This window comes from Sus scrofa, chromosome 3 (assembly GCF_054392235.1).
Source record: "Sus scrofa isolate SSC_HxYL_T2T_F1_AM1 chromosome 3, Sscrofa_HxYL_maternal_Yorkshire_Landrace_v2.0, whole genome shotgun sequence".
Lineage (NCBI taxonomy): Eukaryota > Metazoa > Chordata > Mammalia > Artiodactyla > Suidae > Sus > Sus scrofa.
This window is the reverse complement of record NC_139385.1, coordinates 22774819-22799934: the sequence shown is the minus strand read 5'-3', so window position 1 is coordinate 22799934 and position 25116 is coordinate 22774819. Positions and strand designations below refer to the sequence as shown.

Sequence of the window (25116 nt, the reverse complement as noted above, 5' to 3'; positions counted from 1 at the left end):
CATAAACTATTTGAGTTCAACATAAGTAGTTTATGAATGATAGGAGAACAGTTAAGTTAAATTAATCCTAAAGATTTATTCCAACTGAATAAAGTTTAAAAGAAGTGTCTTCTATTAAAATTCAAATAATACATTTTCTTCATGAAGGGCATTGAGGCAGAATAGCTTTGTCACAGAGTCATTATTTTCTAAATAAGATATAGATAGTGTAAAAGGTATTTATGTTATAATGTAAAGAATTCATTTTCATGTAATTAATATATGGTCACAGATTCTATTGTAGTTTAAATATACTGTCCTTTTGTTAATTTTCTTTGTATAAATTACACAACACACAGTGTTCTTTTTCATGTTGTTAATTACAAATTGAAGATACCATACTGAGTAACCTTGGCAGTATATTATGATGAATTGTAGGTAGGTTGCATAAGATCAAGCAAGTAGTGAAATCACATGATCATGTTCTAAATGAGGGAAATGCCCAACTTCTTCAAAGGTCATGTTAAATCTATTCTTCAATTAGCAATGAGCACTTTGCATAGGGATTACATGAAGTTGTGGATACAGTGACAAGAATATGTTCTTTCTGTGTTAACAATTCAGCCATTGCAGTGAATCAAAAACTTCACTGTGTGGATGCCTTCTTTTAAATATTCTTTCACTTCAGCATTCCCTCTTCATTTCCATTTTCAACTCCCTTAGTTTGAGCCCCAGCCACCCTTTTCTTGTTACATCCATGTGCTTCTGCCTTCACTGTCACCATCTGTCCTCCTAATATACATATCTGGTCCATTTAAAATCTATCAGTGAGTTTTCATCTTTGACATATAAATCCAAACCTTGTATTATAGGTTGTAGGATACTATTAGAAATAAGTTTGTATCTCCTCTCTGAGGACACCCTGGACAGAGAAAAGGGCAGGCGAACTGCAAGATTATCGATATTATGACTCATTCTTGATAATGAAATAATGGATGCTGAATACCTTAGAGTCTCTTCATTTCAGGCCTGAATAAATCTTGGTTATTGCAGAAGTGGTAGCCAGATAAAACCAGCAGGCATCAAAATCTCTTCTGATTTCATTAAACCCTGAAGGTAAAATTTTCAGATTCCTCAGCACTTGCACTAATCCTGCTTCAGAATTCTACATGATTAATGCAGGCAGTTTTGGAATGAAGTGACAAACCAATGGAAAGATGTTCAGCATCACTCATTCTTAGAGAAATGCAAATCAAAATCACTCTGAGGTACCACCTTACACCAGCCAGAATGGCCATCATCAAAAAGTCTACAAACAAGAAGCGCTGGAGAGATGGAAACAAGGCACCAGGCAGGCTGGGCAGTGTGCCTACCCTCTGCTGGCACAGCTCCCTTCTCAGAGCCCCGCCAAGGCAGGGGCTTGGAGTCGCTAAACCGGGGTATTGCGTGCCTGTTGGCAGGCAGAAGCGCCAAGCCTCTGGGGCCCCTTGGCTCGCCAGGCAAATGGGCAGTGGTGGTAGGCTCCCTCCCCCGCCAGGGATCCGGAGGCCAAGATGCTGCATCCACCATTCTTGCAATGCAGCGCAAGAGTCCAGCCTGCTGGAAGCCTAGAGGAGCCCCAGGCAGGGAGCGCCTAGCTCCCTGTGAGATGCTGACAGCGCCCGCTGTCAGGATAGTGCTTTCCCCGGGATCCCAGGCCTGCAGCCTGGCCTTGCGCCCTCTGAGCCTCCTGCTCGGCCAAGCATATCCCCTGCAGAGCCAGGGGCTGCTCCCAAGCGCCCTCATCCCCCTGCGATGGGGGGCGTGGCTCTGGCTGCCTCCCCGGGGCCTGCGCAGGCTCGGCCACCTGGGAGCGCCAGCCCATTGCCACTAGAGGGCAGTGTGGCACCGCGCTGCCTGGACTGCGTTGCTGGCCGATCTTACCATAACTTTGAGATTTTTAGGATCTGTAATCCAATTACTGTTTCTCAGACACTAGACTCTTATCAGGGTCCAGAATCATGCTCCTGGATCCATGCAGCACAATAATTCAGCGAGAGATCTCCCCAGAATTTCCAGAGTCTTCTGGTGTTTCCTCAGTTGGCCCCTAACTCTGCCAACTGAGTCCCCTTGCTCCTTCCCAAATCTGTTACCTTTGCAGCTCCAGGCTCTTGCACTTGGTGTCCTCTGCTTGGTGACACTCACTGCTTGGTCTCAAATTCCCAGTACTTCTGCTTGAAAATATGGCCCCTGGGAAAATAGCCCTTTGAGTGGGCTCCTCACATGCCTCCTCTGACCCAAACATTGCAGCCTTCTGTGGCTGTTGATAAATGTGTAGTTCTACATATTTTGTCCAGGTTTTGTAATTATTTCATGGTAGAAAGAGAAGTGTGTGATTAGGTACTGTCTTGTCCATACCTAAAGTAGTCTTGCCTAAGAATAAATGAATAAATCCTAGGCGTAACCTTGTAAAAAACGCTAAAATGTAGGATTTCAGAACACATATTAGTTCTAGTTTACATCTTTTGCTTTAGGTCCACATCCAAAGTCATGTTACTCTTTGGGTTCTTATTTTGGCATCTTGTACCTTAGTACTGTCCCTCATTTGGTTCCTTCTCAGATCTAATCAGTATCTCTTTTATATTTTCTCTTCAATATAATTTGATAAATCTTGTGACTAGTAGGGCAGTAAACTCAGAATCAAATAACTTAATCTAAGAAAAACCTACTAATTAGGACATTTGGGGGCAACTCTGGCCTGTTAGTTTTTAGTTTGTTCGATACTAATACCAGTTTACATTTATCTTGTTCATATGGATAAAGGGAAGTTTGGCTGGAATTGGAAAATGCCTTATATATGTTTAAAGGCTACTTAGAGAAATAAAGGTAGCCTGGTAAGACCTTTTAACTCCATTGTACTTGTTCTCTATTCTTTTCTGACTACAGCCAAATAATTCATTTCACTCTCTTCTCTAGAATGAAATGGAAATGATTTCAAACTTAATCACCATATAGATAATAGAATCTATTTTTAAAAAATATCTATATGCCCCCTTTCCTAGTCTGTTTGTTGTTCATGGATTTACCAAAGATTATCCATGCCACTCCTGTTCCCACAGGCAAATAGCAATTTTATGTAATGGGAAAGATATGTTACATTTGAATTCATAATCCTCTTACTAGCTATGTAATGGGCAATTTACTTAGTCCTTTAACTTTCTTGTATTTATTACTGTCCCCCTTTATTAACTGGGGATAAAATATTTCTTTGAAAGTTTGCTTTGAAGAGTAGGGAACTCTCTCTCTGAGTTACCCAAACAAGCCGGCTCATATACTAAGATGATCGTCAGTGTTCTGCACTTAATTCACCTGAGCTTCGCTGCATGTACTAATTTAAATAGCCACATGTTTTCTCACTGTCTTTTTCCTACTATGCTCTTAATTCTCTGTAATCAACATTTAGTCCCTTCTCAAAATTGTTCCACTTAAAAAGAAACATATAGACTCAGAAAGGAATTTGTGTATTTCTATTTTTCTTAGCCTTACTTATTTTCCCAAAGAGGTTTTGTTTGCTCTTTGCAGTTTATTGTCTTGCTCCAAATAAAATGAACACAATCATTTTGCCTCTTTTAATATTGTTAAAAGTTTCATTTCATACCGTGCTCTAACTTTGCCCCCCTCCTTACCACTACTGATTGTCTCTGTCCTTCCTGTGGGGTTCGCCTACAATCTTTCCTTACATACTATTTAAAATGCTTTTAGCCTGCTGTGAGGCAGCCTTGGCATCTTTGCAACTTTGTTATCTTTCCACTGGTTTGTATCTAGTTAAAATGTAGTAAATTTATTTTCCCTCCGCCTTCTTCCTACCTTTTCCCCCATTTCTTTCCTTTCTCCCATTTTAGCATTTGGTTTGTCTTCAGTTACATTTGAAATTTAAAAGCTAGCCTAGCTAGCAAGATCCTTTTTTTCTGATTAAAAAAACAAAACAGAAACTGCTGTTTGCTTGTTTCTTTCTGTGCGTGCGTGTGTGCGCGCACAGGCACACGTGTGTGTGCATAGGCGCGCATGTGCGCCTTTTTCGCACATTTGTTTCATTTACTCCTAATGTGTAAACTTTGAAAGAAGGAACACCCAGACCTCCTCTGTTAATTAGTATGTTGCTGTGTATGACCTCCTCTGTTAATTAGTATGTTGCTGTGTATGAACACACTCTTCACTAAAATCAAAAAATAAAGGCATCAGACTGCTACAAGTTTTACACGGAATCAACTGAACTGATGTTCTTTCATCAGTAAGTTGTGCTCAAGACTCTACTTCTTTGCACTCCTTTCAAGCAGTTCATGCAAACTAATTTAGGAGAAAACAGGATGAAACTAACTACTGGCGAAGAAAATGTGTGCTTGAAGGACCTGGGGCACAATCTGGGCACACCTGAAAGGGCTGGCTGGGTGAGTCTTGCCTTCAGGGGAGGGAGGGAAACGCCCATTCTGCCCTGCAGGGGTTGGGACTGCACATGCGTAGAAGCTGGCAGGCGGGATCTCCCGAGACAGCACGTAGGCTGAGAGCAGCGCTCAAGCTCAGCGAGGAGGAGTGGCCTGTGGTAGCCACGGCGGCCATTACGGGCGGCCATTACGGGCGGCCATTACGGGCGGCCATTACGGGCGGCCATTACGGGCGGCCATTACGGGCGGCCATTACGGGCGGCCATTACCCGGCAGAGGAAGAGTTCTTGAGGAGGGAAGCACTCTCCACCCCTCCTGTCTGCTTTGGGGAAAAGAGAATACAAGATAAGGGAGAAGACGGGAGGAAGAAGAGGGACAAGTGAAGGGGGTACAGAGGGAAAAGGACAGCAGTGAAAGGCTAGAGCGTGCAGGGGGCCGGCGGCCATGAGGGCAGCAGTGTGGAGCAGGAGGGTGGGCGCTGGGGTAGGGGCAGCTGCCCCTGCTTGGAGGCAGTATGTGCTGCGCCCCTCCGCTAGACACTGTGGGTGTGCTCGGAGTACAGAGACCACACAGCCGGGTAAGCCTGTGCCATCCTGGATCCCCACGCTGCACATCACCAGGTCCACCACAGATCTTCCAGGAAGACCGCGATGAACAGAAGCACGGCCCTGGGGCTTGGGCGCACTGGTCCTAGGACACTGGCTTCCTGATTACCGGGGGAGGCAGTCAGCAGAAGGTCGACCCAGAGACCTCCGGAGCAACTGGGATGTATTGATGACTGGTGTGAGAGAGCATGTGGGGTGGAGCGGCCAGGTAAGGATGGCGCCTGCTAACCCAGCACTGAGCTAAGTGGGTGGTGGCAGTGGCTGACCAGTTTCTTGCCCTATTGCTTGTAAAAAGGAGGAAACTATTTTCTGTGGGGGTAGGAAATGTCCTTGCTCTGGGGAGTTTAAAGATCTGAGGAGGGAGGGGAGAATTGGTTTATAGGCATGGGGGGATTCTATATATTATTATGAGACCATCATGATGCTTGAAGCATTAATCATGGTTTCCTTTGTTTAAAACAATGGCTTTGTATCTAGTTAAGAGACGCTGCATAAGAACACACACTTCAGAAAGAGGAGAGCTGCCCCTAGAACAAATCCACACATTTCCAGAAGATATGTGGTAGTAGCTTATTAAAAAAAAAAAAAAGCCAAAAAAATCTAAGGTCTTATTTTCCAAATGTGGTGGCATAGATATGGCATTGGGGGCACCTTCTTTTTGTGAGAGCTGGTACAGGGGAGTATACTTGGAAAATGCCTGCTTCTCCAGTGTGCATTCAACATGCCACAAATATGTGGTTTAGATCATACACACCTATCATAGAATAATCTGTTTTTAGATTTTGTTTACATTGTTTGTCACAATTAACTTAATATGTGATTAACTCCCGTTGAGCTAGAAACCACATTCATTTTGAAATGGGTTTCCAAATCTGACTAGGAACCATGCGGTTGTGGATTTGATCCATGGTCTTGCTCAGTGGGTTAAGGATCTGTCATTGCTGTGAGCTGTGGTGTAGGTCACAGATGTGGCTTGGATCTGGCATTGCTGTGGCCCTGGCATAGGCTAGCAGCCGTAGCTCTGATTGGACCCCCTAGCCTGGGAACCTCCATGTGCCATGGGTGCAGCCCTGAAAAGACAAAAGACAAAAAAAAAAAAAAAAGGATTTTCTATTTGGAAATATAACTTGAACTTAAATACTCATTTAAAATAAATTACATTGCAGTTTTGATTTAGACTGTGTAGTGCTATAAGATTGGATTTAATATGAACATAGCAGTAGTGAAATACTGATTTTTAAAATGACAACCACTGTTTATTCCAATATACTTGATATTTTAGAAAGAATATGAGATTAAAAGCAGATTTAGAAAAGACTCTTTGACAGTGTGTATATTTTGCATGGAGTGAGGAAAGTATAAATTGGGAAAAAGGTAAGCATGTTCATGGAATTGGTTCAGATTTAGAGAAAAATAGAGAATGTTATTATAATGAGTAGTTTTCTATTGAACCTTACTTTACTTATTCAGGAAACTTTCCTTGATAGTTTAGAGAAATGTATGAATGTGTTTTACCTAGGTTTTCTTCCTGGGGCAAAAGGTAAAAATACAACTTCAAAAATATTTATTTCTGAAGATTATTTAGGCATACTTAAAAGTTCTGTAGGGTATGCTCTTTCACTTTCTCTTCCTTAGATAATTGATTTGTTTCCTTACAAAAAGCATTTTGCTTGTTATTTTAAGCTACAGTGTGTAAAAACATGGGCTTCTTTTAATGCTTTTTTAGCTTTTAATTGCAGGCAACCTGTTGAACATGAGACCAGGGGAAAAAATATGAAATTTGCAGAACTGGAATTTCTTCAGTCCATACCAGGAAATTGATTAGACAGCAAATGAAACCATATGATCAAAAGCAAAGCTGCCTTGCGTATTTGAAAATTATAAAGAGGAGTTCCCATCGTGGCACAGTGGTTAACGAATCCGACTAGGAACCATGAGGTTGCGGGTTCGGTCCCTGCCCTTGCTCAGTGGGTTAACGATCCGGCGTTGCCATGAGCTGTGGTGTAGGTTGCAGACGCGGCTCGGGTCCCGAGTTGCTGTGGCTCTAGCGTAGGCCAATGGCTACAGCTCCGATTGGACCCTTAGCCTGGGAACCTCCATATGCCGCGGAAGCGGCCCAATAAATAGCAAAAAGCCAAAAAAAAAAAATTATAAAGAAACAACTTTGTTCATGTTTTCACCTAAAATTTTCTCTATCATTTCCTGGGCCAATGTAGTGTACTTGCCTAAGAAAGATGTTGACATTGGCACAATCAGTTGCTTACCCCCAAATGGCCTGTACATTCATATATATATTTAGATTATGAATACCTACACATTTATACAATCTAAATATATATGAACATTATTTTGATCTATTTTAATCATAATTTAAAGACATGATTTTGGAGTTCCCGTCGTGGCGCAGTGGTTAACGAATCCGACTAGGAACCATGAGGTTGCGGATTCGATCCCTGGCCTTGCTCAGTGGGTTAACGATCCGGCATTGCCGTGATCTGTGGTGTAGGTTGCAGACGCAGCTCGGATCTCGCGTTGCTGTGGCTCTGGCATAGGCCGGAGACTACAGCTCCCTTTGGACCCCTACCCTGGGAACCTCCATATGCCGCTGGAGCGGCCCAAGAAATAACAGAAAAAAAAAAAGGCATGATTTTAAGGATAAATGCATCAGATACACCCATTTAAGGTTCATGTGGAATTAATTTATTTTTACCACATATTAGTTAAATAATGAGTTTATCTAGGTTAAAAAAATAAATTGAAATCTGTCAGATTACCAACACTAGAAACTTAAACCTCAGAAGAGTTTGATTGCAGATATACTTTAGTTTTTAATTTTTGTTTTCCTAGAACTTTGACAGTTTCCTCATACTGGGAAAGTCATTGAAAGAGTCAGCACATATTGACTTATTTATGAGTTTAATTAATTAAAATACATAGCTTATAAGCTAAAGACTAAAAATTCTAAAGGTAATAATAGCATATACAGTCCATATTACTTGCACTGTGTAGTGAGGATAAGAAGGGAAAGGGGAAGAAAAATACACCAAGCTGATGGGGAAAAATGAAACTAGAAAGAAGCATAACAAATAATTGTTAAACAAAATGAGAACAGTTTCTATAAAATTATTTACATAAGATGAACTCATGAACTCATAAAGACTGGTCCTCAGATTGCTTTAAAACCTTAAAGTCATAGCAAAGTTATTTTTAAAAATTGTCAAAAAATACAAAAAACAGACAGAGTTTTAGAACAGTGAAACTACTCTGTTTTATGCTATAATGGTGGATACATTTCATTATGTGTTTGCCAAAACCCTCAGGATCTACAACACTAAAATGAATCCTGTGAGCTATGGACTCTGGGTGATTACCATGTGTAGGGTGTAGGTCCATCTGTTGTAACAAATGTAGCATTTTGGGTTAGGCTCTACATGTGTGGGGGCAGGAGATATAAGGGAAATCTCTGTACTTTTCTCTCAATTTTACTCTGAACATAACCCATCTGTAAAAGATACATCTGTTTAAAAAATTTTAAGTTAGAAAATGTAAAAATAAAAATAAAAACTTTCATACCATCCAAGTCAATGCAAATAGAAGGGATAAGGACAAGTGATAATAGTACAAAATTTTGTTAGATCTACAAACTAATGAATGATCCCTATATGAATAAAAATGGTGCAGTTTGCATCACAGCTATAACCATTAGACACCTCCATGTGCAACTGACATACAGTCAAAGACATGGAAAACAGAGACCTTCACATAAAACACTACTAGTGGGGTATGTTAAACAAACAAAATGGGAATACTCAGGTACTAAAAAACAATTGTATGTCTATTTAGAAAAACAGAAGACAGAAACCTTAAAATATGCATGTGAAAAATCTCCAAACAGTGGGGGGAAAAAAGCTACTTCTTTATTATAAGCGTACATGGCCTCTTTTCAAATTTATTTTGTGAGTTCCCATTGTGGCTCAGCAGTAATGAACCTGACTAGTATCCAGGAGGATGTGGGTTTGATCCCTAGCCTCAAGGATCCTGCATTGCCCTGAGCTGTGGTGTAGGTCACAGATGCAGCTCAATCCCAGGTTGCTGTGGCAGTAGTGTAGGCCCCCAGCTGCAACCCCTAGCCTGGGACCCTCCATATGCAGCAGGTGTGGCCCTAGAAAAAAAACAAAATTGGAACTAGTTAAGTTTGATTTTAAAAGTATCCTTCAAAAAATATATACCAGACAATAGCCAGAAACAAATTATTTAAATTTTGCATAACAAAAGGGAGAAACTTAGGTGAGAAAAGAATAGTTTAAAAAAATAAAAATATTTTATTTTATGGAAACCTAAAAGAATTTAAAGATACGGAATAGCAGTTGCATAAATGGACTAATGTATTGTTGCGAAAACCGCAAAAACTGTGGCAACGGAAGGAGACAAACAGCACTCAGAGATACAAAAAAGCAAGGTTTATTCAGCACCGGTGCGGGCTCAGAGGAGTCACCTCCAGAGTCTGAGCACCAGGTCTTTGTTCTCAGTAACTTTTATACACTACAAGGTCTTGATTTTCCCATGTAAGCATCCCGGAACTCCCCCATCCCCAAGCAGACAGTGTTCCTCCCTAAGAAACTGAGCAAGCAAGGTTACAGAAGCAGAACTGATAAGCAATGCTGGGTACCTGATTAGCAGGGCTGCTGGCTTGGACAGAGAGCACACAGTTGTTACATTATTACAAGAAGGGTGGTATAGTGAAGAGCATAGCTGGAAAGGCCTGCAGCTGCCTTCTTAGCCAAGGGGGGTTGTTCTTCAGTTAAAACTCTATTTCAGTATAATATGTAACCTATAATAAAGTTGGAAGTAAAGTGAGTAAATTTGGACTTTCATTTTTAAAAGCTTATTAAATACTACTATTCATTTGGAAAAAATATAAGAGCAGATGCCTAATTTATATATTCATGAATCTGATATTTTTAGCATGTGTTGTGTTCCAGGCAGTATATTAGTTATTGAGAATATAGTGGTGAACAAAACAGATAAGATAAAGACAAAAGCATGATATAAGGACAAGTTTCATATGTGCTTATGTTCTTCCTAGGTTGTAAACTACTATGTCAGGAACACTGAATATCCAGCATTTAGTACAATGTGTTAATGTACCAGGTTTTAAATTTATATGTACTGATTGAAAGAATAAGTGGGAAGTCTTAATGACAGAGTAGCATTTACAAGTGGTAGTGGTAAAAGAAAAATGTTACATAGGGTATATCAGAAAAAAAAATTGAAATTGGTGAAATACGGTATGTGGGAGAGGTAGGAAGAGTAGGCAGATTTATCCATATAAAAGTTTGGGGTTTATTGAAGATACTATTTCAAATTATCCATACAATTATATAATGCACTTTTTATCCTTTTGCCCTCCTGTTCCCTGACTTCTCAGTCATAAAAAGTATTAAAACTAAATATTTAAGAAGTACTTGAAACCTTGTAAATTTTTTTTGGCATCAGTGGATGCTTGCAGAGTGTTAAAATAAGGTGATTTGACTTGAAAATTCTTATCAGCCCTTAAATCAGGACATAATCTCTGGGGAACTTTGGGACAAAGAGTTTAAATGAGCTTTTAAAAAGTTGAGGGAAGGAGTTCAGGTCGTGGCAAAGTGGTTAACGAATCTGACTAGGAACCATGAGGTTGCAGGTTCGGTCCCTGCCCTTGCTCAGTGGGTTAACGATCCGGCGTTGCCATGAGCTGTGGTGTAGGGATCCGCGTTGCTGTGGCTCTGGCATAGGCCGGTGGCTTCAGCTCCGATTCAACCCCTAGCCTGGGAACCTCCATATGCCGCAGGAGCAGCCCAAGAAATAGCAACAACAACAACAACAAAAAAAGACAAAAGACCAAAAAAAAAAAAAAAAGTTGAGGGAAGAAGAGCATACACACATACAACACATACAAGGTCACGTCTCTCAACCTTAGAAAAAACTTTGGAGGTTGCATAATGATTTCTATTATAACATTAGCAACAGTTAAAAGGGCACTTTTGATCCCAGGTGGCTTCTTTTGTAAAGGGGATTCCATTATCTCTCTTTTTTTTTTTCCATTTTATTATCTTCACTTTAATGCAGGCACTGTGTTTTTGTTTTTGTTTTGTTTTTACAGAATAAAATACATATATTTATAAACACAATTACATTCACACCTACTATTATATCATGGATCTTAAGAAAGAGCTTAAGTGACTCCCTCTGGAGAAGTGGAATGGAAAATATGCTGAGACAAATAGGAAATTTATTCTACACTTTATCCCATTTTGTATGGCTTTCATCTTTACTATTTAGTATTATCACATTTCAATTTTTCTTTAAAAATTAGCATTATATTAAAATTGTGTATATTATGCAACTAAAATTTATAAAGAAGAAAGCCTTATATACCATTAAATACTTTATATAACATAATAAAAAGAATAACTGGTAAGAATAACAAAAATAATACACCCTCTGAAAAGAAGTAAAATATAAAATGCATAAATTGATTAAAAAACAGTGTAACTATATAAATATGTCCTCACAATTTGTTACATCTTATTGATTCTTCAGTATAGGCATTACACCATTCTAGGTGATGTGATAAACAAGACATCATAGACCTTACATTGTACCATGGAGAGAAATGGTTATTAATGATACAATTGTAGAACTGTATTATTTAATTGTAGAGTTGCATTATTTAATATAATTATCATAAATTCTTTGATGGAGAGGAAATCAGAATCAGATCTAAGAAGACCTCAGCTTTCCAAGAGTGATGTCAAATGACCCCCTTCATGGTGGATTATGCACTTATTTACTGTGAGACATATTTCTTCTCCAGAGATTCCTTGTTTGTGTATCCATTGTAGATTTTTGGTTTGCAGTTATTCTGAAGTTTTGATACAAGTCTATATGAGATTGTTTTCAGTTGTTCTCTTCATTGTAAATTCATCTCCATTGTCCTTCATTTGTACCCACCTCTTCTCATGATGTCTGATTTTGGCGGTATAATTGTGCATGGATGATTTTGTATTTTTACTGCATATATACCTTTACTGGTGAGCCTTGTCATTTGTGGAATTTTTGTTTCCTGTTGCTGTGTTTTCTTTTCTGCCTAGAGAAGTTCCTTTAGTATTTGTTGTAAGGCTCCATTGTCTCTTTTGTATTAATTATGCTTTGATTTGCTTGCTACTTAGAAGATGTGCTTTTTATTCTGTAGAACTTCTGTGCTTGAAATTGAACTTTAAAAAAAAATCTGGTCTTCAAATATGTTTGAATTGAAATAAAACTGTTTAAAATGAGAAACTGATTACGTAAAGAATGCTGATGTTCAACACTATAGGTACGTGACTACAATATTTGATGTAGTTAAATGTATTTAATATTTGATGAAACATTTGATATTCGATTAGTGGGTTAAATGTACATCTTTGTTTCCCAGACTGCTACTTTCTGGATTTATACTAAATAGGATCTCATTTTCTGTGCTTGCTTATGAAACTGCCTATAATCAGTTGCTATTGCTTGGTTCTAAGGGAATGTCTTTGGGTTCGTTGTAAGATAGAGCTTGAAGCAAAACTTAGTGTTGATGTTTTCTTTATTGTGTGATGTAATTCCAACACAGGAGAAAGGGAAAAAAGCAGAGAATGCTGGAAAGCAAATAGAAAGTTTCATGAGCTTTTAGTTATTGAGGCAGGCTGGTTCCGAGTCTGTAATTGAAAATTTTCATCTAGTTTCTCTACCACCTATCATAGAATTCCCTTGTTTTTAACCAGTAACTTGGCTCCTTTGCATTGCCTGAGTGGTTTTGCCTTGGTGGATTATGGTTACTGTAATTGTTATTGACAGTTATTACTGAACATGGCCTGCAAAGTGATGGCCCCAGGAATCTCCTAGATTCCAGACATATTACCTTTGCAACATTTTGTATTGAAAACCCTCGATCCATATTACAATTCAGGATGAATGCCCCAGCTAACAAGATAACTGCATTTACCTATTGATCATTGGAGCTCCAAGCAGCCAGATGGTACTTAAAACTTCCAAGCAGTGTCCTCTGTCTTTTGTCAGAAGTATTCACTTCTAGGAAACTGGACTCCTAAACCAGCACAACCTAATGTTGAAATGAGAATCCCAAATGGAGCAATGACTGTGTGAAGGATGGGATCTTTTCTTTTGTTACTTAAATAGTCTCTCCACGCATAGGCTGTTGGCAGCTCTGTGCATATTTTTGTTGTTGTTGTTGTTGTTGTTGCTATTTCTTGGGCCGCTCCCGCGGCATATGGAGGTTCCCAGGCTAGGGGTCGAATCAGAGCTGTAGCCACCGGCCTACGCCAGAGCCACAGCAACGCGGGATCCGAGCCGCGTCTGCAACCTACACCACAGCTCCCGGCAACACCGGATCGTTAACCCACTGAGCAAGGGCAGGGACCGAACCTGCAACCTCATGGTTCCTAGTCGGATTCGTTAACCACTGCGCCACGACAGGAACTCCTCTGTGCATATTTTGCATTCTTGAGGGCAGTGCCCAGCCCTGCATAGTGACATTTCAAGGGTGCTACCCTAGCTCAGTCTTCAGTAGGTTGTTCTGTTAATCTGTCAGGGAGGCTGCTTCCAGAAAAGATAAGTGAATCCTGTGTCATGAAGTGACTCCTATACTTTAATTAGTCTATTTTGGTCATGGCCCATTTACTTTATACTTGCCTCACTACATTTTTTTAATGTGAAACTAATTTCTCAGAATGGGTTTGTTACTTGGTCTCCTCCCTCTTCTAGTCCTTTCATTCCAACAAAAGAATAATCTTTCAAAGCTCTCAGAACTTTTTTTTACCAGTTTACCAAAAAAAAAAAAAAAAAAAAAAAAAAAGGCACTGTTCCATTTTGTAAGAGTTTGGAGTTTGCTATAATTCAATGATATTCATAGTTTGGAAACTAGATTTTAAAATTCAACAAATAATTAGAAATAAATTAGGTGTTTTGTTTTAGTTCTTGTTCCTGCTATTCCAAAAATGATTAATATGATTTCTGTTTCTTCTACTTACCCTCACTCACATATTTTATCACATCTGCTTGGACTAGCTAGGAAATTGAGTTAAATGCTCTGGTTAAAAATATTACCCTTCCCTGGAGTTCCCATCATGGCTCAGTGGTTAACAAATCCGACTAGGAATCATGAGGTTGCAGGTTCAATCCCTGGCCTTGTCTCAGTGGGTTAAGGATCCAGCATTGCTGTGAGCTGTGGTGTAAGTTGCAGACTTGGCTCTGATCTGGCATTGCTGTGGCTCTGGCATAGGCCGGCGGCTACAGCTCCAATTCGACCCCTAGCCTGGGAACCTCCATATGCTGTGGGAGTGGCCCAAGAAATGGCAAAAAGACCAAAAAAAAAAAATTACCCTTCCCAAAATTCTGTTTTAATTAGAAGCAAAGACTTAAATTAGAAGTGATGAAGTAATGAGAATGAACTAATTGGGGGACTTAATATTTGTCTTTCTTAGCACACTTAAATAAATCATCACTTGACTTAGTTTTCTTCTAGTGCATACAAGTGAATTCCAATCTTTATGTTTCAAAACATTTTACAGATTCAGTCTAAATTAAAGTAGTTGATATGTTTTGTATCATAAATAATAATAGATTTCTAAAACATATAAGAAAATAGTATGTGCCTTAAAATGCATTTTTTATCATGCAGAGTGGTTATGAACTTAGTTTTACAAATGTTAAGGAATACTAATTGCCTGTTAGTAGCCATAGGGAATATTATGTTTCTTTTTCAGTAGCTTATATTCTAAATAAAGCAATACCAGAAATCATTCCACTTTTATTTAATTACTTTAAACTTTTCTCCTAAGATGTGTGAAGTTTGAGAATTTAATCAAAAGAAGTATTTGGAAAAGTTTTGGGAAAAATATATTTAAAAGAAATGAATTTAGAAATCTGTTCATAATATAAGACAATAACTTCATTTAAGAGAAACGTCTTTGAAGCAACCAGTTGAAATCAGCATTGTTTCTAGAGATGTCATTAAAGTGTTTATAACTTGCATACATTATGGTGAAATAATAAGTGATTTTTCTGTATTATTTAAATAGGTGCATACACTTTAATGATATTGGATAAACATAGGATGCATATTTCCTAGTTATATGTTATTTTTATTGTATTTTCAACCAAATTTTCCTATATTTTATACTTAACTATGTATACCTATGTGCGATAAATCAATGGTGTTGATTGCAATTACATATGATTTCTGCCTTGAGATTAGCAACTTAGAGATCAGGCTCCTGTCAACCATTAAATATGATTTCATGGCCCCTTGCTCGCCCCATTTCTCATGATTCCCATTGAAGAATCATGATTCCACTGATGCCTTAGCAAATTGTATTAGCTTAGTTATTACTATTGAAGATAGAAAACAAATACCTCAAGGACATACTGGACTTATGTAAGGGAGGCTTATATGGACTAAGCAGAGTCAGAGCTACATGCTTGATCACATCTGCCTTCTCTGTATATTTCTAAAATACATAATTCAGGAAGCTTTGGACAAGTGAATGTTCCTTATAATGATTCAAGGTTGTTCTGGTGTAAACTCGTTTGCTACATAATGGAAGTAGCCTGTATTTAGAGTTACAGTTCTCCTCAATCACTTTCAGATACTAATGAATGAAAGTTAAAAACCAAATCCTGCCACCAGGCTGATATTGTTAAGCACACATTATTTTTTTCCAAGCTGGTATAAAACACTACGTGTATTGTATTCCAGAAGCTTGGTTTTAAAATGTGTTCTTTCAAGTGCTCTGATCTAAAACTTACTAAATAATGATTTATTCTAAGAAGAGAAAAAGTATTCTAGAGGCAGAATTCTCTTATTCTTAGGATCAATATCAGGCCACCAATACTTAGATCCGTTGGTTGGTCATAGAAAAAAGTAGTCATCAAGCCTTGGGTTTAATGCCTAATGTTACATGCTACATGGTGTGCAAGATGCTTCAGGTCTGGTCATTCAGGGATATGGAAGATTTCTAAATATTGTAAACAGTTCACCTGTACTCCTAATTTCAACAAAGATGTCTTTTTATAATCCCTGCAAGCCATTAATTTCAGCCTTGGATATGTACTCATAATGCTAACCATATCAGCAAACCTTCTAAAAACAATTAAATAAAACACAGCCATAGCACATCAAGTAGTCACATCTGAAGTGTTCCTGGAAAGTTGGTAGACTCTCCAGGAACAGACACTGACCTAACATATACATGGTGGCATCATGGTGGTACATCCTCCAATAAGATATATTCGGTTACTGAGTATTTATTCACTTGTGATTCACTCAAAATGAAGCACAAATGGAAAACTGTTTATCTTCCTTTTACTTGACCTTCGTGAGGCAAAACAGTCATGAGGAATGAACATTGAGTATTAGCAAAGAGATTTCAAACACAGGATGGAATGTATTTGGAGAAAGTGTCTATTCTAGGTATGCTGAGTTTGGAAAAATAGCTGCTTCCATTTCTTATTTTAGAAAGAGGTAACTATAAACCTGGGCAGTTAAAATTAAGTGTATATGTCTTAGCTTGAACTGGAGCTAAGGTATTAGAGGCCTCTGAAGTAAAGAGAAGTTTTGTAAGGGAGCCACAGATAGTTTCTTCTTGGAAAGAGTGTTTTTCTCTGTATTTCTATTAAAGGCCAAGGCAAAAGCCACATTGAAGGCAGCAGGGAAATTGACATTTTTGAGAGATCAGCATATACTGATTTTCTTTGTATGTGATTAGTCTGACTTAGCAGTTAAATGAAACAGTCAAGCATTTAGATTCCAAGAGCTTTTAATGCATCCAAAATGCTTGACTATAAGGGCCAATGTTTTGAATCCTCACAGAAATGAAGGATGCCTTTTGTTATCTCCAGGAATTATAGCAGGAGTAGAAAAAGAAAAACAGCCTAAGACAATGATATTGACTGATTTTTTCATATTTATAAATTAATATAAGTTTATATATATATATATGTATTTATAATGCATTGTTGTGTAATCATGTATTTAAGTACTATTACAAATGGGCTCTGGAGGCCTGATGACCTGACCTTGCTAATGACTAGACTATATTTTACCTCAAGCACAATATGTAGACCCTGTGAGCTCCATTTCCACTTAAGTAAGGGTCAGGAGACAAAGGCACAGGCTATAACGTCACCCAGGTTCTAATACTCTGATTTTTTCTTTAGCTTTAAGACTAATTTTTTATTTTCAAACTTTGTCCTTTTTGTAGATGATCCTAAATTTCTGACACTCAGCAAAATAAAGCTTGGAAGGCTGGGAATCTTTGATAGCTTTGAAAGCACTTGCTTCTTCAAGAGCTCTGTTTCCAGAACTTACAGCAGGAAACGGTTGCATTTTGGGGTCCTACCTTAAAGCAGAATAAGACTTGGCTACTCAGAGAAGGTAGGAAAACAAAATGTGGAGGTATGTGACTTTTCTTATTAAACACTGACCATATCCTCAATGACAAATGTAATTTTTGTATGATAATACTTTAAAGTGACTTTCTTTTTATTGTATGTCTTGTTTGTATGGGTATGCGTTTGCAATTTATGAGATTATATATATATATTAAAATTCTAATTAATATTCTGGATCATTAAGGTGTGAAAACAAGGGAAAAATTCACTAAATAAGTAACATCTTAAGGGAGGTCCTGGGATATCTTGGTAGTTGTCTGCAGAGAGTCTCAGGTTTTATGAAATGGTGAATTGAGTGGACTAGGCTGTGAAAGACCTAATAGTGTCACTTATTCCTTTGCCCTCATAACTAATGTAATGCCTTCCTTTACTGCTATGCCCATGTGAATTAAGAATGAGGCTGAATTAATTGGAGAGTTTGTGCTATAGTATTCTTGATTGCAGTATGATATTGTTATAGATGTAGATGCTTGGCACATGGAAATTACCCTCTTGTCTGCAGAGTATATTTCTATAATCTCAGCAGGATATAATAATTTCATAAGAAATTAAATGAAAGTGGAAATTAAATGGACATTTAAAGTATCAAGCAGCAGTGATTCAGAACACAATCATACATTTATATTCCATTTAAAATTAAGATGTGTAATTTAATCATCCATGATTTAGAAATATATATTTTAATAATTTATAGTATTAAAAAGGACATGGAGCTTTTTAAATTTTGTAATTAAGCATATGCATATAAATTTTAAAGTCTTAATTTGCTATGACATCATTCTAATATAATCCTGACATGATTATCACAACTATTAGTTTTTTTAGCTATATTAGAAGATTCTTTCTTTCCCTTTTATCCCAAATTATTTTATTGGTTCCGAAATCACTTTACAGTTGACATTTTGGAGGTAAATATATAGTTTGTTATGTCAGGGAAAAATTTATCTACTTGAAGATAAGTCATTTGCATTTTAACTATGTTGCTAAAATATTTGATGGATTTCAGTCTAAATCCAACCATTAACACAGTGAAATAAGTTTTCATTTTTATTGTTAACAGGAAAGGGAAAGTTACAAATTACTGTACATATTGTTATTGAGTTTTGTTATAAATATTTTATGCACATACATTTGCACAAACCAAGAAACAATTACAGTAATAGTTCTGCTTATGATTTAATTAAAACTTATTTGCATTCTAGTTTTCATTTATTATATGACACACATTTTAAAAGGAATAATTATTAAAATCACGAAGTCAGATATTAAAGTTAAAATGTTATATTTAAACACTAGAAGAGAACAAACTAGTGAATTGCATTTTAAATCTTAAATCTCATGTTTGTATCTCCAAATCTTCATATTATAGTTTGCCTCTTGTCAGAATATGTCTCAGTTAATCAATACTTTATGAATATTTACTGTTGGATAAAAATAAACATTTTATAGGTGCAAAATAGTTTTTTTTTTCTTGTCTTTTTAGCTATTTCTTGGGCCGCTCCCACAGCATATGGAGGTTCCCAGGCTAGGGGTCGAATCGGAGCTGCAGCCACCGGCCTTTGCCAGAGCCACAGCAACATGGGATCCGAGCCGCATCTGCAACCTACACCACAGCTCACGGCAACGCCGGATTGTTAACCCACTGAGCAAGGCCAGGGATCGAACCCGCAACCTCATGGTTCCTAGTCGGATTCGTTAACCACTGCACCACGACAGGAACTCCAGGTGCAAAATAGTTTTATAAATATATTCGTATATTTTATATTAGTTTGAAAGCAGGTTATTATAGCATCACATACTTTAAACGATATTGAAGTTGAGATATTTGTTGAGATGGATTCTAACAAGTATATGTTAAATGAGAAATTAGTTTCAAAAGACAAAAAACAGGTTATATTTGTAATACTTGAAACAGACATCTTTCTTATAAGCCAATAAGAAAACTCAGAAAGCTAAAAATAAAAATACACAAAGAACATGAAAAGGCAATTCACAAGTGAAAATTCAGTGAATAATATACAACTGGAACATGAATTTAAATAGGATGTTTTGATTCTAAAAATCAAATACTGTTTTTAAACTTATAATGTTGCCCAATATTGAAACCATGTTTGTAATACACGTCATTTACATTCTGAAAATCAATTGCTATTTTTAATATATAATATTGCCAAATATTGAAAATGTATATTTTACAGTATGGGAAACGTTCACAGAATGTCTATAAGTGCTGAACCAATGTGATTTGTGATAAGTTCACTTAAGGGAAAAAAAATAGACCGACTGAGGGAGGGCCCTGAGATGACACAGCCAGAAAGCTGGAGTTGAAAGGTGCAAAGAAACCTGTGTAGGGGAGGGAGAATTCTCCACCCCTCAGAGTTTCTTTTGGCTGTTCCAAGAATCAAATTGACATAAGACAGATGACAGGAGAAAAAACAAATGTATAAGAACCCCACACACATGAGAGCTTCAAAGATGGAAAGATATGCATGGCATCCTGAGCTGAGGGACAGACCAAATAGCCTGGGGATTCCAAGAAGAGGAGGGAAATTCACATGACTATAAGAAGAACAGATGTTGGGTGATGAGATGTTTGCCACTCAGATAAAAATTATCCCTGGTAATGACTCTTACCTGGGGAAGACCCCCAGTATAAACATATCTAGGTAGCTTAGAGAGAGACAGGGGTTTATCTTCAACCTGCAGGTTCTTGATTGCCATGAGCTCCAAGTAATCCTCAAGCAAAAGTGGTACATTGTGGGGAGACACCTTCTGAGCCTCTTCACCTGTCATAGGCAAATAGGGTGACAATGCAAGCAGCGTGTGTTGGGGGAGAGCTTGGGCTTCTTCTAAGAATTACTAGAAGCATCACTCTGTATTTAAAAAAATATGTAGGAGTTCCCGTTGTGGCGTGGTAGTTAATGAATCCGACTGGGAACCATGAGGTTGCAGGTTCGATCCCTGCCCTTGCTCAGTGGGTTAATGATCCAGCGTTGCTGTGAGCTGTGGTGTAGGTTGTAGACACGGCTCAGATCCAGCGTTGTTGTGGCTCTGGCATAGGCTGGTGGCTACAGCTCTGATTCGACCCCTAGCCTGGGAACCTCCATATGCCATGAGAGTGGCCCAAGAAAATGGCAAAAAAAGACAAAAAAAAGACAAAAAAAAATGCAGCTTTCAGTAGCTCTCATTCTGACTGTCCACACTACCTGAAATGGTCAAAAGACAGAGATGAAGGCAAAATCTTTTTGATGCTTTTGGCACAACATTTGTGTTGAAATGCTTCAAAGAGCTCAACACATTGAACCTGCCCTGTTTTCTGGGATATGCTATACCACTGATTGATTGTGTAGGATATACAGATAGCAAACTTGATGTAGTTATTTTATTTTGTGAGATAACCAGGTAATCCATCTATGTAGCCTGGGTGTGTGTGTGTGTGTGTGTGTGTGTGTGTCTTTTTGCTATTTGGGCTGTTCCCACGGCATATGGAGGTTCCCAGGCTAGGGGGTCAAGTCGGAGCTGTAGCCACTGGCCTATGACAGAGCCCCAGCAATATGGGATCCGAGCCGCATCTGCAACCTACACCACAGCTCACGGCTATGCTGGATCCTTAACCCACGGAGCAAGGGCAGGGACCGAACCCGCAACCTCATGGTTCCTAGTCGGATTCGTTAACCACTGCACCACGACAGGAACTCCTAATTCAATAATCTTTAATGACAACAGGTAACCTAAAGGCATTTATCATATTTGTCTAATTTTAGGGTCTATTAGATAATAGCTTACCACTAGAATGTTTAAAAAATACTTGGTAACTGTATGTAGGGGGGTGTTATTTTTGAGCGTATTTAAAGTTATCTCTATGTATTAATGCACAGATTTATAAGAAAAGAATTAGGTTCCTCTTTGTATTCCTGAAAATTTTCAAGTTTAGCAATTCATTAAGAACATTACAACTAATTCTATTTAGAGCAGTATTAAGGAATGAAATTTGTTTAAATATGCATATCAGTGTATTCTTGCAGTAAAGCTTAACAAAAACATGTCTTTAATGTCAGAATCTGCAAAACACAATTTAATTTTTCCCTAACCTATTTCACTGTGTTGGATTTTATATTTGAATAATTGAAGCCTAAAAACTTTTTTTTCTGTCTTAGCAAAATATTTCCTTGATGACTTAATTTGCAATAATTAGGAAAGGAAATTATATATATATACATATATATATATGTATATATATTTTGTTGTTGAAAGATTCAATGAGATAGTAATATTTTAATTTGAGGATAAGACAGCGTGGCATTTAAAAAGTGAGCCCTCACTTGAATCAAATTAAGCTTGGCAGTGCTATAAGACTTTTTAAGAAATCATAAAGCCCATTGCAACTTTGGAGCACATGATCTTGAAAGACTGGAGGATAAGAAATCTCCCCCAGAGCACAATTTCTGTTGAGTGTTTTAACAAGCTGTGTTATATAGGAGATGACAGAAAAGTACCCTATTCAAAATGAACAAAACTCGGCACATTGAGGGCAGCTGATATTCAAGGTGATAAAACATCACAATATTCATGATAGTTTGGTTTTTTAGCTAAAAGAAAATATTTTTCACATGCACTGATAAAAATCAAATGATTGTTAAGGCATATAACTTGTGACATAAGCTCTGACCATAAACAGTGATTAAGGCAAGAAAGAAAAGAGGCAGCTTCCTTGGAAAATATAAAATAAAATATCTGTTCTTCATTTAGTAAAGAGTCTCAAGAATTTGAAAACCCATATTTTGGTATGACTGTACTTGTCTCCTAATACTTCCAAAGCATAAATATGAATTATCTCTGAAACAGCAATGTTAAGAATAAAAATAAAGGTCCCTAAGAGGCTAGGAATAAGAAAGAGAGCTAAGTATGATAGCCAGCTACCTTTGACACTTGAGGGAGGCATTCCTGAAAAAGTGCTGGATTTAAAAAAGCTTATCAAAAGCAATTTTATGTAAGAAATAATGGCAAAGGACTTCATTCAGATAACTTTCAAGATGCCAGGCACTACAGCTGACTATGTGCTAGCCTGTGGGCTGTGATGAAGGGTTGCTGGGGTCATCCTTGCATCTGCCTTCTGTCCAAGGAACAACTGGTACTCTGAGCAGAGAGGACCTACTCACAAAACTGCCCCCAGATTCCTTCCATACTCACCTTCTACCTGGAGAATGCTAGTGATTAATAGCAACTTCAGTGGATGGCTTGCATAGACTTTGGCCATCAGAATTTCTCATGAACTAGAATGAGGCTGTGTTGACAAGAGGTAAGAAAATCCTGGGTCTGCTGCTGGTGACTGTAAAGAGCTCTTCTAGGCATGAGGTGAAGTGAAGCCATGTAGGTTGTGAAGCTGTATTTTATCATCACTGGTGATGACTAGTTACCATCCCTCAGTGTCGCTTAATACATGTCTTTTGAGATGCAGCCTATGATTATAGCATTTAAAACACCATTATTCTAAGCAATGTGTGGCAGTGCTATTCTAGCTGGGACCCATCAGTAAGCAACATGGTTAAATCTTACTTTCAAAAGAATACATAAAATACAAAGAGATAATCAAATAAACATGCAGTATACAATAAATTCTTTGTAAGGCTATAAAGAAAAATAAAAATTTGATGATAATTACTACATTAGATAAAGCAGTTATGGAAGCCTCAGAAGTAACTATTTTATGGGTGATGTAAAAGAAATTCCAAATGCAGAAGTCAGAGTGAGGGGAGGATATAGTAAGTGTGGCTAGAGTCTGTGTTGCCTGGGGAAGAAATCATTTCCCACTAAATCTCTCTCAAATCCATCTGTATTTCTCCAGACTGGTGATCTAATGCCCCAGCACTTCTCAGAGTATATTTTAATCTTGATTCCTCTCCTTTCAATAATGCACACCAATGCTTTTTACAAAATTTTGACTTGTAACTTGTGCCTTAGCTCATAAAGTTTACTCTGCCTGAACTGTTTTATCCTTCTGTCTTTCCCTTTACATTTGAAAGATTAACTGATGTGTATCTCTTCGCATTTCAATCAGCTGAGCATTTTCACACTTTATTTTTATTCTATTTTTTATCACATTTCTCTTACTGTTTTTTCCCCACTACAATTTTTTTTCCTACTGTACAGCATAGTGACCCAGTTGCAATACATTCTTACATTCTTTTTTCTCTCATTATCATGCTCTGTCATAAGTGACTAGACATAGTTCTCAGTGCTTAACAGCAGGCTCTCTTTACTTTTCTCATCATATTTTTTTTGTCTTTTTATCTTTTCTAGGGCCGTACATGGGCATATGGAGATTCCCAGGCTGTAGCTGCCAATTGGAGCTGTAGCTGCCAGCCTACACCACAGCCACAGCAACATGGGATCCAAGCTGCATCTGCGACCCACGTACAGCTCACGACAAGGCCAGATCCTTAACCCACTGAGCAAGGCCAGGGATCAAACCCACAACCTCATGGTTCCTAGTTGGATTTGTTAACCACTGAGCCACGACAAGAACTCCCAGATTTGCAGACTTCTTGACAATGAACTGTATTGTCATCTTGTTACCCAAGCTGATATGTACCTTAAGTTTTCAAAGAAAAAATGCAAAATATACACAAAATGTTCATAGGTAAAAAAAAATTATGAACAATTTTTGGACTGTATTTAGTTAAGCCTTCAAACTTTACTCTCAGAGATTGGCTGAAACTACTGTTAAAGCTGTATGTGTGATGATTTAAGTACTGACTGAGATGACTACCTCATTAATGTGAGGTCACAGTAAGTTCTTCTGAGGGGGGAGGATGTGTATGTGTGAGTGAAAAGACCCTCTACCTATCTGGAAATGGGTTATAACCATGAATGCAGAGACATTCTTTAAGGGTGTTGTTTGGCCTGTGATCTAATGCCTTTTTGAGAAAGGTATCCATAGATATATTAAAAGTCATAGCTCTGTTGATGTATGGCTTTCCACCAATGTTTAGCACCTTGGAGGCACTTCTCCACTTCTCAGTGGGCATCAGGGGTGAGCAGCCTGCTTTGCCTGGATCTTGCTCTCATCAGTTGTGGCAGGGCCTCATTTCTGTCTCTCATGGTTGGTTATACTTCACTCTGCCCTGTGATTCCCACAGTCCTCAGTGTCCTCACTACTGTCGTACTTGGCATATGACTTCTAACCTTTCCCTCTACTCTTTTAGCAAAAAGGCATTAGGTCATGGGCCACTTGTCCTCAGGACTGAGTTTTAACATCTGTCCTGAAGGACTATATTGAGAGAAAACAAGGAGCACTTGGTCCACAAGAGTTTTTTTCTCTTGCTTTCTCCTGAGTCCTAGTAAATACGATAACAGTCATCACAAGCTCCATTTTCGCTTTCTATCATGAAACTTTCCAAGGACTAAAAAATATTAAATGGTTACATATTAAATAAATAAAACCCTTCTTTCTCAAGGTTAATAAGCCTTACAATAGATATATTTTTATGATTACTGTCATTTCATCAAATCTTGAATATCACTAAATCATATTTTTGGAAGGAAATTCCTCTTAGCTTATCAGGTTTTCATGCTTTCATTAGAGGAGTTTATTGATGCTTAGTTGATCCTGTTCCACAAGTCACTTTTCAAAA

General features: G+C 37.9%; 1 protein-coding gene across 38 annotated transcripts in view; it reads left to right on the top strand.

Moving 5' to 3' along the window:
- The window catches only part of LOC110260108 (uncharacterized), a 139709-nt gene that overhangs the window by 60189 nt on the left and 54404 nt on the right, over window positions 1–25116 (top strand). For 21 of the 38 annotated variants that reach the window (XR_014840451.1, XR_014840454.1, XR_014840453.1 and 18 more), the window contains one exon: window positions 17293–17465. The exons of 1 other annotated variant lie outside the window; for it this stretch is intronic. The gene's annotated coding sequence lies outside the window, so the exon portion shown is untranslated. Of the gene's footprint in view, window positions 1–4599; window positions 5214–12239; window positions 12363–17292; window positions 17487–25116 lie in introns of those variants that run through there. 16 more of the 38 variants (XR_014840452.1, XM_085017218.1, XM_085017228.1 and 13 more) reach the window with 6 other exon arrangements.